This window comes from Ambystoma mexicanum, chromosome 7p, assembly GCF_040938575.1.
Source record: "Ambystoma mexicanum isolate Mex_15411 chromosome 7p, UKY_AmexF1_1, whole genome shotgun sequence".
NCBI lineage: Eukaryota > Metazoa > Chordata > Amphibia > Caudata > Ambystomatidae > Ambystoma > Ambystoma mexicanum.
The window spans coordinates 509,285,339-509,298,017 of NC_090939.1; the positions used below are offsets into that span (position 1 = coordinate 509,285,339).

General features: G+C 48.0%; 1 long non-coding RNA gene across 1 annotated transcript; it reads right to left on the reverse strand.

Moving 5' to 3' along the window:
* Nucleotides 1–299: 299 nt before the first annotated feature.
* On the reverse strand, nucleotides 300–9,178 carry LOC138526147 (uncharacterized). Its single transcript, XR_011283509.1, has 2 exons — nucleotides 8,773–9,178; nucleotides 300–2,421 (listed from the first exon to the last, which is right to left on the reverse strand). It is a non-coding gene; the product is annotated as an uncharacterized lncRNA (long non-coding RNA).
* Between the last annotated feature and the right edge of the window lie 3,501 nt (nucleotides 9,179–12,679).

The window sequence follows — 12,679 nt, forward strand, 5'->3', positions numbered from 1 at the left end:
GCTGGTCAGTTGACACACACACAGCAAAGCGCACGATTCTCAGCATGGCTGCAAAGTTACCCGTCTCGTTGTGCATATATAGGGATTTAGTACACTGTGGTATTTACTATATACTTTATGTGTCAAGTTATCAAGTTAACCCAACATGCCCATTACTTCATAAGTGAGTACAAGGTTGTACATAAAGCAAGTTTACTGTACAATTCTACGGGGAGCAGTTAGATGGTGTTGCAGGACGAAACTAACCCAAGTCGCAACAAACCACATCAGTTCACATTTTTTATACAGTATTGCAACAGTTTCAGAAACACTTGCAAATACTTTATTGAAATCCACCCCCCAAACATGATTGGATAAAACTCTCTTCCAAGAAATCCCATCTTTTCCTAATTCCTACATCTTCCTTGGACAGTTTAACATTAATAGTCATTTTCAGATCATATTCATAACACACCTCTTCTTAGGATTTGTCTGTAGTAGGTCAGGACATCAGCATTTGTTAAACATTGATATTGAAACCTAATACATTATTAGCAATAACTGGTTGAAGCCGTTCAAACCCTAACTCTTGATTTGCAAATGGCTTGCATGAATATTCCCTGCGCTATGAGGAAGGCTGGGTGAATGATTTCTCTTTGAGTTAGTGATGTTGTCTCATTCCCCAGGTCACAGTTCCATTAAAACTTTCCAATCTACAAATCTCACACTTCTTGGCACAATTGAAACACCTGAATAGCCTCAGGCACTGGCTTGCCCCACATTTTACTACAGACCAAAATAAATAACAAAACTCCTTCTTTCACACGCTCAGGCATCAGGAGATTTCATCTACTATCTACGATATTTATCATACTATAAAAATGTACGGCTATTTTCTACAGCTCTACTGACCGCGAAGGTTATGAAGTCACTCATTCACCTATCCTCTGGCTCCTAAAACCTCACACAACCAGTTTAAAAGTTCACTTTGCAAAACAGCCCTCAATTACCGCGTTTCTGATTGATTTGTGGGATTCATGAATTCCCCATGTATTTGTTTTATTGTACATGCATGCTTTTACATTTTGTGTGTTTAACATTTTATCTTTCTGCGCGTATGCAAGCTAATATGTATCAATTTCTAGACCAACAGGAAAACTAAAGTAACATATCCCATTCATAATTAACTACACTTTGATACCTAGGAAATCGCAACATGGTGCCCAGCTCGCTGCCACCCCCAGTTAGCAACACAGTGCATGCAACATGAACCCATGGTAATCGTGGGGAGCTTTCCTAACCACCCCAACATTCCCCCCTTTAGTTAATACTTTAACTAACAAAGCATAATCAGCTTCTTGGGGAACAACCCCATGACCATCTCCCACACTGGTCTCAATATGGGCATACTCCTTTGTCCACCAAACCCACTTATCCCCCCATCATTCCTGCAATCTACCCACTGCTCCACACAAGCATGCCAATTTGGTGGAGGACAAAAGACACCTTTAGTTTGAGTACCCAAATGGGATGAAGTAGTGGTGGCCTTAGCCCTGGACAGGGTTACGGTCATCATGGCAGCAACTGTTAGTACCTGGGCAGAGCTACAACGTAGGAGCAATTGACAAGAAAAACAAGAATGCAAAAAAAAGACAAAAATAGGTAACATGATTTCTGCCGTGAAACACAACCAAGAAGGCACCCACGAGAACAGAGAGTCAATTGATGAGTCGTTGGTGGTCCCAGCCTCTGTTTCCATGAGCACTTTTAGTTTATGTAGGGCAGCAATAGTTCTGGTAAGCATACCGTCTTCAGTACCATTGCAATAGGCTCTCCCTATCTTCCAGCATGCCCCACCTTGCATACCAATTAGGAGGTTGGGTATTTACCGGTTTTGCAGAGTTATAAGCCTGAGTGCCCTCAATTCTTCCCTAATGGCACTGGATGCTGACTCGGATGCGTTCATAAAGAGTAGGAATTCATACCTGGTCACCTGGAGTTATTTGGCATTGCCCGCTGCTTGGGCGCCAGGAGGGAGGCGACGGTGGTCTTGGTGCAGCTAAACAGCCGATATTGATCCAGAATGTCTGCTAAAGCATGCTGAAAGGTAGTTTGATCTTCTCTTGCCTTGCAATTGTTTGTGATTTTCACCATCAAACATAGTCTTTCATTTGGCCATATAAGGTGGTGAAAGGGGCACAGGGGACAAAGAAGGCACAGATGTAACTTTGGGCAGTGAACGGGTCAAAATCAAGTGCTTTTTAGGGATCACGAGGATGGGCACATGAAGGGTTGAGATACTGCACACACTTCGCTAAGCTGGAGGCAACTGCCTGTATGCATTCTGTCCACAGGTCCAAAGGTTGTCTAGGAGTGCAGCCGTACCTCCAGCTAGGTCTGTGATGTGAAGCGTGCGGCTGCAGTTCCCACTTTGCCATTGCCCTTAAAATAGAAAAAAATGGGTTAGTGTCTGTATCTTTACTGGTTTTTCTGGCTCTCTGAGCCACGTCAGATACTGCAAATTATTTCTGTATACTGTCCCGCACTCCCGATTTATTCATACCAACCCTTCTTCTCAGAATCCCCTCATTCCTCCAGCTCTGCAACTCTTCCCCTCTTGCTCTTATCGATTTTTAGAAATGTAAGCTCTTTCCAAAGTCAATTGAACTCTTTGAACACACCTAATATTTTTGTGTTCTGCACACTCTGCAACTGAACAATCATCACTTGCTATGACTGATGCAGTAATTGACTTCCCTTTAAATTGCTCTCGAACCCTGCACACGGCCAGGTGCATTAGGCACAACAGATTTGCTACCTCTATCTCACTTGGAATGAATACCCTAGGAATGCCAGAAGCACAGATTTAGCAATATCCTACAGATCTCTCTCCACACCTTCCTCGTATGGCTATGCAATATGCTATTCAATGCAAAACCATGTGCATTCATTGTAGGATCTAAAACATCATCGTCATTATCAAAAAGATTATCGACATTTCTTTTCACGCTTCATTTTCTTCTCGGACTTCATTAAACTAGAGAATTTTAAATGTCCGCTTTTTATACTAGTTGTCATCTTCAGACATGATGACCAAAGGACTGAGAAAACCACAAAAACATTCATTTTTGCACAATTTACAATCTTGGACATTCTTTTTCCTATACAAAAATTATTTAAATTCCAGATCTCTAGTCATCCCCTCCACCCCCCCTTTACACTGAAACAAACAGTGAATCCTTAGGGCGTACTTCACTTCTATGCCTGCTCCTGTGCAGGAGGAGGGCTGCCGGTATCACTTAGGTGGGTCCAGCTCTTGTCGCCCTCCACCTTCACATTAATTTGAGTTGTGTAGATTACTCTATGTGGCCCATGGAGACACTGCTCGTTCCAGCGATGCACAAAGGTGCAGATATAGATAATGTCCCTGGGGAGAAACTTTGTCTTTTGTTGATCGTTGGTAAGCCCTCTGGTTTCACCTGTTGTCTGTTGGTGAGAAGACAACCTGTGAATATATAATCTTAACACTTTTCGTTAATGCCCTAAAGTGTTCTCTAAACTCCTCTCGTAGGACTGCTGCGGTCTTTTGTGCATCTGATATCATACGTGTAGGTGAGAGAGGTGTATGTAGCCTGCACCCAGTCCCGATTTTGTGAGGGCTCAAGTGATGGTCCCTCCTTGGATTGTTTGGAAATAAAATAGTGGCAGTGGAAGGCACACAAACCATGATTTATTTAACTCTGCACATAGTTTAGCTAAACCGGCCTTAAGTAAAACCATTGAGCCTCACCATTATCCCATTGGCCTGCGGGGGGTACACAGAGCACAACCTATACTTTATTCCTATCAGCGAAGTGATTCCTGCGAACAAGGTATTAAAGAAGTGGGTTCCATTGTCAGATTTTAGGACCTCAAAAATTCCCCATCTTGGAAAAACCTCTCTAATCAGAAATCTTGCTGCCGATTTAGCATCAGAATGTATGCAGTGACCAACCTCAAGCCACCAGGAGGGATCTTGCTTCCCTCTTGGAGGTCCTGGTCTTCCTTCACTGGCAGAAGATCTAAGGCAGACTCCACCTTTAGCCAGGGTCCAATGCTGAGTTCTTCTTGCTACTCTTGCAAAGTCTTCAGATGATCTACCCAAAAGAGGGGCTTGACCCTCTTTCAAAGCCAAATGGGCCCCAGTGATTGGTGTAAGCTAAGCCTACCTTAATGAACCAATCCTGGGTCCCCATCAACAATCTCCTGTAGGCATGAGGTCATAAACGGAGTGCTTTGCAACAGAAAAGGTAAAGGGGTGAAAACATGTAATGCTAAGTCCCACCCATCTTCCGGTCTGTTGTGGATTAAAGGGTCTCTCTAGTTAATTGAGTTTTCTGTAGTTCCTGATTAAAGTGCCAGGTCTCCCTCGAAGCTGCGGCGGGACCAGACTTTTGGTCTCCGCCAAACCACATACTTGTACTTTTTGGAATGGGGTCCCCCTGTGGGGATGACTATTGTAAATGCATAGTTCCAGACATCACAGCTCACTGCCCTTGATACTGGAGGCGGGGGCTGGCTTAAGGTTGACACAGTGCATATCAAAGGTTGTTTGGGTTTTCCTGTCCTTTCTTAGGCCTGCGACCATGCCTCCCCTGGGCTTGTTTGAATTAACTCTGATTAGTATGTGAGGCTGCCATCAGCAGCTAACAAAGGAAAGGACGGATTCATGGAGCCATTTTTAGTTAATTAGGCTGGCCATGGCATGAGGAAGGTTTTGCCTTCCCCTTTCTGAGATACCTTGATGTACTCTTGGCTGTCATATTCCAACTAAATATGACGGGGTGGCGTCTGTAGGCTGTGTCCACTCAGAGCACACGTGTCTATGTGTATGTTGTGCAGTGAGCATAGGAAAATGTGTGCAGATTAGCCCCACACATTTTCCGGAGGTTGATTTACCATCATTCAATTTCATTTAAAATTTCCAAAAGCACAGGCGATCACACACCCAACGTGCAAGTGGTTGAAATTCCTTATAGTGTTGAAACCAAGTATCCTTAAACTATTGCGATTAATTACTATACCGACTACCCTCCTGTCAGTAACCTGAGTGCATCCCTTTTCTTTCTTTGAAACTCCCCTCTGCATTCCTTTACAGGGTGGATTGTATGTTGTATTGTGCTAGAACTGCCTGTTGTGATAATAATAAAGTAGATATTTGTATACAACCTTGACTGGACAGTCCCTTTTATCATTGGGTAATAATTGTATTTTTGCTGTGTTGCAGCTAACCCGCGACCCACGACCTTTCGGAGATAAGCCTGCCGTTCCGTACACATTACCAAAATTGGAGAAGGAGGTTTATAATTTGCTTGTGTTTCCAATCTGTTCAGATCCCTTCTGCTGTACAAGAGGTCTGAACTGATGGATGGTTTAGAAACCAATATTCATCCCTGGACCACTGGTGCCCCAGAAGTTGATTCGTCAGAGGGTTGACATGGTCATCACCCCCCACGCTCTGGAAATGGGCCTGAAAGGAAACTTGTGACCCCCTAAACTGACCAGACCTCCTTGACCCGATCCTCACTTTTGCACGGATCGGTGAGGACCGCTCAATGATACCCATGCCATGACCTCACTCTTTTCCTGTGCTGAACCTTGGACCATAACATAAATAAGCAATAAATTTCCCCCCCAGTGACCCAAATGGTTGAGCCCATAACTCAATGCAATGTAATGTGCCACAACCTACTGCCAGAGGGCCACTGGCATGCCGGTCAGGAGCACTCCCCCTTTCCTGCATGGTACTTATGATTATCTATCAAGACCCACTAATATCCAGCCAGGACCCCACAAAGTCAACAGATGCCTGTGGCAGAGCTGCCCCGTAATTTCTTGCATGCCCCCTTCTTGTTGGGCCGTCCACCACACAACCGCACTTCCCTACAGTCTTCTGTGCTGCCTGCTGGTACTACCCCATCCAATGCACCTCTCTGACCCCCACCTACACATAGCACCCCTGCTTGTACTGGTGGCAGTCCACCAGCCAGGATGCTCTGGAGCACCTCCCCCTGTCACAGTGTGTCCTCTAGAAATAAAAAAACAAACACAAATATTAATACATGTCACATGCTTGGACCTGCAAAATACACGTAACACCCTAACCTAACCGACCACGCAAAACCCAAACCTGCCCATACTCGTCGTCCACCAAACAAGGCCACAAAACCCCACGGCTGCACCACTGGCGCCCCAACATGACCTAATGCTGTGTTTACTAACTAGCCCCGCCGTTGGAGCAGCACTACCCAGACCCATCTGGCCGGCCCGTACCAACAAACGGTGCGGCCTCAAAAGCCCACTTGCCATACAATGGCGAGCTCCTCAACTCCACACCGACAACTGGTGTGCCAGGCAACACTGTGTGCTCTGTGCACCTAAAAGGTTAACCGCCACACAGTGCTAGCCAGACCCACATGCCCTACCTGTGCCATCCAACAGTGCGTCCCGGAAACCCACTCGCCATCCAATGGTAACCTCACCAGTCCCACACCAACCACTGGTATGCCAGGCAATACACTGTGTGCTCCTGTGCACCTACTAACCCGCAGTCAGTGCTAGCTAGACCCACATGTCCGACCCGTGCCAACTAACGGTAAGTCCCAGAAGCACACTCGCCATCCAATGGCAACCTCACCAGTCCCACACCAACCACTGGTGTGCCAGGCAATACACTGTGTGCTCCTGTGCACCTACTAACCCGCAGTCAGTGCTAGTTAGACCCACATGTCCGACCCGTGCCAACCAACGGTAAGTCCCAGAAGCACACTCGCCATCCAATGGTGACCCCACCAGTCCCACACCAACCACTGGTGTGCCAGGCACCCCCAAAGGACAGACGCCGAGGGGCAATTATCAATTACAACATAACTGAGCTGCCTCTGCAGCTCGTGGCAAGGAAAAGACCAAAAGAGAAAGACAGCACCTTGCGCTCCCTCCCTTTATACCCCACCGCAGACCCGCCGGCTCGATGCTTCCAGCGGCGAGCTATGGTGTCCCCACAGGGGCGATGTCCCACTGCCCGGCGCCCGGATGAACTTCCCCGCCTTGAGCTGGCCCTCCCTCCCATTCCGCCGCCACCCCTCCCAAGCCGCCGCGCGGGCTAGGCACCAGGGCTGCTATTCGAAGCAATGTACAAGAACACGCATTATTACTGCGCTGACGCTACTGGCGTTTTTAACAGTCGTCTTTGTTCAAAGTTGATTGATTTTGTCACGGTGTGTGATTTATGCACCAAAATCCTGGCACTCACGCTTTTCCGTTTCTAAAGTAAGCCTCTTTTCAGAAAGCACGGCGAATTCTGCACCCCCGTGTACAGCGTATGATATTTACCCTAATTCCTATTCCTCCGTGTCGAAAATGGAACTCGGGACAGAGCGGCGCGCAGGCGAGCCAAAACGTGCCAGTGTTCCATGCCCCACCTTGCTACGCAGTCAGGCGTAGCAAACGCACATTATGTAGGGGGATTTGATAGCTCGTCAGGCTGGACACAGGAGTGGCCCTTACGCTATTCCCCCCCAGCTCTGTACATCAAAGGCACGGTGCAGCGACCCGCTTTATGGGAGCCATGCACACGTTCCTGCCAGTCCGTGTTCCTTCCCGCACACGGGTCTCCGCGAGACCAGGTCGCGTACCGCTCTCTGCTACCTAATGTTTTTCGGGGAGAGAGCGGGGGGGATGCAGACAGAAAGCAGGAGTTCTTTGAAAAGGCACAAAAAGGGCTTTCAGCCAAGAAGGGCTGAACACTAAGGGTAAACACTTGAAACCTCCGCGTTTGTTAAACCTCTAGCGTTCAGCATTGTCTATATTTTCGCGTGTACACGATTGCAATGCCGCGTTTTTTCGCCTTCAGGGCTATTGTACCCCAGTGCAGCTGTTTCAATAAAGCTCAGGGTGATACACGAACAGTAGTTGGAAGGCAGCATGGACGGCGTTAGGGCCTTTCGACGTTTTCAGTTGAAAGGGGCCTCCGGCAACTCCCCCATGTTGATAATCAGCAATGTTTTATCACACATATGTCACTTTATATATTACTTTCGTTATGGGGCTTACAGTGTGCGCAAAGAACTCTCGCCTTAACAATGGTCGAAATGTACGAAAAGTGGTAGTGGAACTACGTTCCCTGCTGGCCTGCCCTCGCTATCCACGAAGCCCATTGCCATACCCCCTCCTATGCACAATACAAACCCCTCAACACATCTGCATGCCGTTTAAGGGGACGTTCTGTGCAGTGCACCGAAGTGCACGTTTCCACTTCTTCCACTTTTCTTTTAAAACGAAACCATTCGGAACGGTTTCTTTTTAAAATACAAGTATAGGAGCAGTGAAACCTAATTTTTAAAAAAGTAGAGGTGCAGCGGTCGCTCCCACTTCGACCACTGTACCTTACAAGCTGCATTCTCTGTCACCCTGTCACTTGCCTCGAAAGTGCCACCAACTCTGTGCCTTTAAGAATCAGTTCCTCCACATCAGCACTTCCTGGCAAAGAAGGAGTTATAGCTTTTCGGTGGGCATTTGGTGTTTCAGCTCCCAGCGAGCTGACATCCGCGATAATCAGCGGCTATTAACCCCTGCTGTATTTTTCTCCATTATAATGTCTGCACCGCAGGGTGCCTCAGACTGTTTTTCCCGTTAAAGCAAGGAGTGGGGCCCGACTATCATGTTGAAATAGGAGCCCACACATCAGATGGCACTTTCATCAGCAACCCAGACAGCCTTGGGTGGCGCGCACGCACGCAAAACACACACGATTACCTGCAACTAGAGGTTAGGTATGCACAAATGCCAGCCTTCAGAGAACACACGAGACAATGTCCTTTGGCAGGCGTGCACACAGGGTGACAGACTTGAGTCATCATCTGGCCACAGACACGCAGTCTTTAAAAGCAGAATCACGCCAACACTCGAGGGTCACGCACAATGGTCAGCCTTTGCGAATAAGTAAACAGAACCGTCCGCCGGCCTTTAAACGGCACAGAATACGCGCAGGCCACCTGCAGGCGCTGTGCAGGCCCACCGCTCTCAGCCTCGGAATGAGTGCACGGCACACACCCCGCCTCGCTGGCCTAGATTGCACGCGGGGAGACCAGGAAGCGCCTCCCCCACGCTGCCTCCCTCCCTCCCTTCCTGAGGGGGGAGTGGAAAGGGAAAGGTCTGCCGCTGACACACTCTCCAGCCAGCCCTCCCTCGCATCGATCTCAGCCCGCGCTCGCGTGATAGCTTGATGTGCTGCGCAAACTGGCTGAGACATCGCTTTCCGCGCTCGCCGAGGACGCAGCCCCCCCACCCCCACTCCCCTCGCGCTTTAAATAGATTCCCGGCGCTGGCAGCAGCTGTGCTATCGCAAACACGAGGGCCTTCCCGTCAGGGGCTCCGCCCGGCCCTGCTCCCGGGGAGAACACGAGGCGGCGAGCGGGGCTCGTCCCAGAAACAATGACCGCGTCTGACCAGTAGAGAGGCCCGGACAGACCCGCGAGGGAAGGACCCAGGCAGTGGCAAGAGCAATCTGGCACGCGGGTGTCTCTGTCCCAGCCATTCCGAGACCCCGGCCTGCAGGAAAGCCAAATAGACACATCTGCCCCTCATTGTTGGCACGATGCCCGCGGTCACGTGGGACCCCTTGAACGGCAGTTAGGGCTTTTTAGCGAAGGGTACTTTGCATGGTGCTTTTTAATCGTGGTAAGCACGAAACTGAAAACCCGAAAATGCAATGTGCTGTAAATCCAACATGCACGGCGTTTGCGGCTTGCAGGAGGGCCCCAGTTGATAAATGTAGGCCTTGCTCGCAGTTTATGCGGCGGTTTCCTCACTCGCAGAACAGGGGGGTGATCACCTGCTGTGTTATGGAATCCCATTGGATGGTGAGACAAAATATGCCTTGTGTGGTGTCTATTGGGAGACAAGAGCACGCGTCCCCTACTCCCGATTCTCCTGCCCTACTTACATGAAGCATGGTCAAGGTTAAGCCAAGCCATCGCTCTCTCCAAAGGCCTTCTGGAATACCGTCTGGCAGAGTTAAAAAAAAGGGAGGGAAGACACAGCAAGATTGCTAGCCCGGGGAAGAGGACACAGTGGCTCGTCAACTTTATGAGTCATAACTCCACTAGGTCTATGTAAAATCTAGCTTCACCTCCTCGGAGGCATTCTCGTTTTCCCCAGAAGCTCAAGGTTTCCAGAGCTCTGGTACTCTTCAGCTGGACTACTGCAACAGCCTCTTCCTCAATCTCCCCCTTTCCTCCTTGTACCCCCTTCAGCTAATCCAGAGTAGGGCTGCAAGTATTCTCCTTGGCCTCCAGCCCAGGGACCATATCTCTCCAGCCCCAAAATCTTTCCTCTGGCTCCCGGTGGCCGCACGGATCAAATTCAAGACACTCTGCATCACCGACAAGGCTTTCTGGGGCCTGGCACCACGCTATATCCAACTTTCTCTCTAAATACTTCCCTCCTAGAGCCCTCCGATCCATTAACTACAACTCTATGCTTGTCAAACGCTTCTCCAAGCAGAGTGGGGGCAGTTTTCTCTTCAGCTGGTGCCTTTCTTTGGAACATGCCTCCCTACCCCTCTGACATGAGCAAAAACTCCTTAAGTTCCTGAAACGTCTCAAAACTCTGCACCTCACTGCCGCTGAGAATGGCAGCCTGGACCTTCATGAATCTCACAGGTACCAGGCCCCTGCCCAGTTGACACCAGCAGCCCACCCCTGCGCTGCCCTTGCGGCAGCTTTACCGAGCAGCTGTTCATCCTACCCATGGAATACCCCCCCTGGTACCCTCGGCACTTCCCGTCCGGGCTCTCATCAGCACTTGCCCATATCATGCCCCCCTGCACGTCTTTTCACAGCACTTGCACGTCCAAATGTCACAAGGCCTAGTAGGACCACAATTGTATATTTTCTGTCTTTTGCCATTATTTTTTTCCTCCTTGTTCCCTCCCCACTTTGTCTTGTGGTGCCTTGAAACACTATTTTGTTGTACAGGCACCTAACAAATGCTCAATAAATAAAAAATAAACCATACGCACTTCAATTTCTAGTTTTGGCTAGGCAAAACGATTGCCTTAGCGAACAGCTAGGGAGAATTACAACCCACTTCCTGCCCCTCCCCAAACCACCACCTCCTCCTGGGATCTCTTTGAGCTATCTTTATTAAGCCTTACAATCAAACGTTGCGCTCAAACGTTAGGCCAGTTTTTTTCAAAGCAGTCTTCTGAGAGTTAATAACTTAATTCGAGCTGTAAAGGCACTACCGGTGTAATACAAATGTCTTAAGCATGTTTGCCTTCAGCCACTCGATCTATAAGCGCTGTGCATGTCCTTCGCTGAAGTAGTGTTAAAACAAGCATTGGCAAATCCAACAGTTTTGGCTTGTGTATTAGGCATTTGCAAGGCACTGCTATAATATGCACAGGTACTTGTACCATTGCACAGCTGCTAACCATGGATGGCCAATTAATATCTTTATGACAGTGCCTTGCAAATGCCTTTCCCATGCCTACAAAAAAGCCAACATTGTTGGCATTGCCACTGCTTGTTGCATTTGCAATCCGGTCCACTCTTAAACAGTCTATGGCCCCACCAGTCCACCACCTTCCATCTCTTCTCCTCTACGAGCTATAAGGGCACGTCTGTGTACATCCACCCCCACTGTATTAAAATGCTTAATTTTAAAGTGTTTTGACTCCTGGGGTCTTATTTTATGATATCGATGCATTTTATTGTTTGTGTATTTATGACTTTTATGACCTGTTACTGGTGGGAATAAAGTATTGATTGCTTGATTCTAAACATCCCATCCATCACTTTCTGAAGCTACATGGGCAGCAGTGACGGGCACTTGCACTCCCGCTTTGGAGCGATCTAGCAATGCAGATCAGAGCTAGCCAGAACCCGCTATTTTTACGAGGGCCTAAACCTCTTCCCAACCCTCCAAACTAACCACCCAGGGACCTGTTGCCTCGGTCTTGGCCCGATCCCTCTGAATCTCCCGGTTATTCAGCCATACCGTCCCCTGTATCCGCGTCACTCCTCAAGCCACAAATAAATATATAGTTATCACACCCTGGTCCCTGTGCATGGATATTTTTGTCATTTGTGTATCTCTAGAACATGCTGGATGCAAAAGGTCTTCATGAACAAAAGCACAGACCAAGAGATTATCTTTAAATTGAAAACCAATATGATTTTTACTGGTTATAAACAAAAACATTATAAAACACTGTATGGCATAATGGCCTTCAGCTTAGATTTCTTTTGAGTTTGACAGTAACCAAAAGTAGCCAAAAAGTCAGTAAACTTGCGAAATTAACAATAAGCAAAGATGGCCATAGAACCAACACATGTTTCGACCTAGTACTGGTCTTTTTCAAGGCAAAAGTACATCAAAAGTACATCATCCACCAGAACAGGGCTGGTTTTGTATTAAGTATGCGGTTTGTAACTAGAACAAGCTAACAGGAGTGCCAATATGTCCATCTGTATAGCTATATAACATGGTCACGGAGCTAAATAAGTGGGTCCCATATTATAGGACCCCCAGCCAGTTTTGGCCTTCCTTGTGTTTTCGCCTTCTCAAGCCACTGCTGCGCCAATGCCGCCCCCTGCCTGTAACTTCTGCTTTATGTGCCTTGTGATGCCTTAGTATGGGTGTGGTACACACCATGAAC